Genomic DNA, 3,472 nt, shown 5'->3' with positions numbered 1-3,472 from the left:
TTTCAACAGACAGTCAATTATATATCTGATGCTAACGACCCGGTGAGTCGCGGAGCCAAAAAACGCAGACTTGTCCCAGGTTAGCAACGCGCGAGCATTAATGCCGGCGTGTCGGTGACAAGGGGGCGCCGCAGAGACGCGGGATTACGTGCCACGATGACGACGGCGCGCACCGGCCGATCCGGGTCGAGATTAGCCTCAATCTGAGGTGATGACTGCCCGCAGCGGGACTAAACAGCAGAGTGACACAGCCCTCAGTGTGGAAATTAGCTTAAATATTATTGTGAACTGTTAACTTGACTTTCATCTTTTGTTACCGAGTTGAGATGATGATGAAAAAGATGAAAAACAAAAAGAACAACGGACAAAAACAATCCAAGATAATGTGAACAGAGGAAAATGAGTTGATTTTCTTTGGATGGGAGGGGGGAAAGGAAATTCCGCTCCTCGAGCTACCATGGTGTCTCCAGAAGAAGCCGACTCATAAGGCAACATTACGAAATCCTCGTCCTCGTCAGTCAGGTGCACTGAACTAGTAGCTAATTATAAACATCAGTTTTCCTCATTTCATTCCACTCTTACTCCTGCACCGGCCCTTCACCCCAGACAATCATCCCACTTTCCTACTTTCTTGCAGCCGTTTTCCCCCCTCTTCTTCGTCTCCTCCTCCTCCTCCTCCCCCTCCTTCTCCTCCTCACCGCCGCCGCATCTTCATTACCGCGGCATAAAGACGCCGCCGCCCGCCGTAATGAGCCGGCGGAGAGCTTCTGCATATGGAAAGTAATTCAATGCAGATTTAAGACCATCCGAGGCTTTTTTCTTTTTCTTTTTTTTTTTTTTTTTTTTAAGGCGCCTCTCCTGGTGGTGTAATGAGAGGTCAAGTGATTGACTGTCGGACCCAAAACACGCTTGATAATGAATCATTTAAATGCTCCTCCTCCTCCTCCTCCTCCTCCTGCCGCCGCCTTCATGCGCTCACGCTCCTCATTCATAACTGTCAGCGACCTACTCAAGTGTCTCCTCGGCTTATTTGGGAGGGGAAGGAGGAAAATATATATACACACGGCACATTAAATGTATTTTGCGGCGCGTTGAGGACCAAAGAGAAAACTACTAATCTCTCCCCCCTGCTTTTTTTTTTTTTTGACACTCGCCTGTGATACATTTTGAGAAGGAGGGTGTGGTGGTGGTGGTGGGGGGGGGAGGGGTGTAGGCGGGGAGACGGTGGAGGATAATCCCTGGATGGATGGATGATGTGAGCTGGGCCCTGTGTTGTCTGCCTGCCTGCCTGCCTGCCTGCCTGCCTGCCAGTGTCTGGTGGAGGCAGAAGATATGAGCCGACTCTGGGAAGGGATGCAGCCTCCAGCTTGTGGAAGCCGGTTGGGGGAGGTGGGCGTGTGGGGGTTTGAAGGAGAAGGAGAAGGAGAAGAAGAAGAAGGTAGAAGGTAGAAGACACTAACAAGATCATGCAATATTAATGAGGCGTGGTGTCGAGATGTGGGACACGGCGGGCAAATTGGCCGCCGCACACGCAGGAAAACATTACATTATAGCGCCGTCGCGACTCACGCGAGCATATAGGAAGAAGAGGAGGAGGAGGAGGAGGAGGAGGAGGAAATAATACAAATATATAGCACTCATGATGCACAATTACTCAGAGAGGGAGAGAGAGAGAGAGAGAGAGAGAGACGTCATCGCAGGTGTGGATGCGTTTCAACCGGCAATTATCTCCCTTATTATGATAATTACATTGTAATCCACAGCGTGACAAATGTATTGGGAGTTTAATCCTGGAAAAAAGAAAAAAAAAAAAAAAGGAAAAACTTGGCAGCGTTGACCAAACATTGAACAACAGCATTTTAATATATTAAAAAAAAAAAAAAGCTGCAGGAACTCTGGAAGCTGAGTTTATGTTTTAGGAAAAAAAAACAAAAAAAAAACAAAAACACTATACACTTGTTAGGGCATCATAAAAACACAGCCTGAGCATTCGCAGCAGGAGTTTTACTGATTGCACCGATAATATTTTCAAGCTCTGAGCCGTAACTGTGTCTTGTCTCCAGTGGTTGGTTCTGCCTGTGTAAATGTGGGACTCAAGGTCGTTAGGAATACTCGACTCTACTGTTTTTTTGTTTTTGTTTTTTAGTAGAAATGAAACGCGCGGATAAGTCGATAATAAAAAAAAAAGCGTGGCTGCTAACTGACCGACGACCCTGGTTTCTCCGCTGCCAGCCGACCAGCAGCGGCACCAGGGACAGGAAGTCCTCTTGAGGGAGGAGAACTGAGACCATCTGGTCCTCTGCAGGTGGGCGTGGCCGGGCCGAGGACGAGCGTGAGAGCTGACGCAGCGAAAACTACGGCGCTTGGGAGCTGCTGGAGAGCTGCAGACAACATGAGTTCGAGGCCACTTCCTGTTCCCCGTAGCTTCTGGAAGGTTCCGCTGTGATGACGGAATTCGCCGAAGCTTCCCGGGTGCTCCGACGACAGAGAACAACCAATTTGTTCTCGGAACAAGAACGGCTACGAGTGAAGCGCCGCACGCTGAGCAGGACGGAAATTCCAGAAAGTTTCCTTTTTGTTGTTGTTGTTGTTGTTGAAATAATGAATGCAACAATAACCCAGCCAGCGAAATCAGAGGGAGGAGAACTCAGCAGGAACTATTGGTTCTGACAACCACGAGGGCGAATACCCACTTCCTCATTCTGCTCTTTGCGCTATGAAAAAAGGGGGGAAACTACATTTAGTTCCTAAGATGTTTTTCACAAGAACTGATTTTTCTGGGGAAAATTACCGAGTTGTTGTAGCAGTGTGTGTTGCTCATGTACCAGGGCTGTCAAAAGATTATTTTTTTGAAATCAAGATTAAGCTCCAACTCTCCATAGATACCTGCGATTAATTGCATTTTGGAATTCCATTAATTTGCAATTCAATGTAATGTCCATTTTAATGTAAAGCCATTCTTACTAGAGTGTCTTAATTGGGAACCAAATGAACACAAAGAAAGCATTTCCTTTTTGATCTTTTTGTGCATCTAGGCCCATTTATTACACATGCATTTCACAGGAGTTCCAATTTGGGTCCTTTCTTGGTTTCACCCAGCTACTGTCTGGCGAACAGTTGTTCCCCGGGACAGCAAGGTGTAGGACAGGCCAGAGCATTCAGTCAGCTAGCAATGGCTTTAGTTAGCTTCTAGCTTCTGGATGTTTAGTGTGTAGACGGTTGCTTCATATATCGAACACAGCTAGCATTAGCAGGATGCAGTGTCAAAACATAGCGCTACGGGTAAAAAAAATACTTGCAATTCAAATACAACGAACCAAAAAAAAAATATGCCTTGTATTTAATCTGATCGCGTTTAACACGTTAATGCTGACAGGGTACTTGGTACGCTGGTAGCTTTTGTTATCGCAGGCCGGGTGAAGGGAAATATCGCACATTGTAGCCGTGAGTGTAAAGAAACTCCCTGAAAAAG

The sequence above is a fragment of the Nelusetta ayraudi genome, unplaced genomic scaffold, assembly GCF_046127955.1.
Source record: "Nelusetta ayraudi isolate G7.1 ecotype Tasmania unplaced genomic scaffold, CSIRO-AGI_Nayr_v1 ptg000105l, whole genome shotgun sequence".
NCBI lineage: Eukaryota > Metazoa > Chordata > Actinopteri > Tetraodontiformes > Monacanthidae > Nelusetta > Nelusetta ayraudi.
This window is presented reverse-complemented; position numbering follows the sequence as displayed.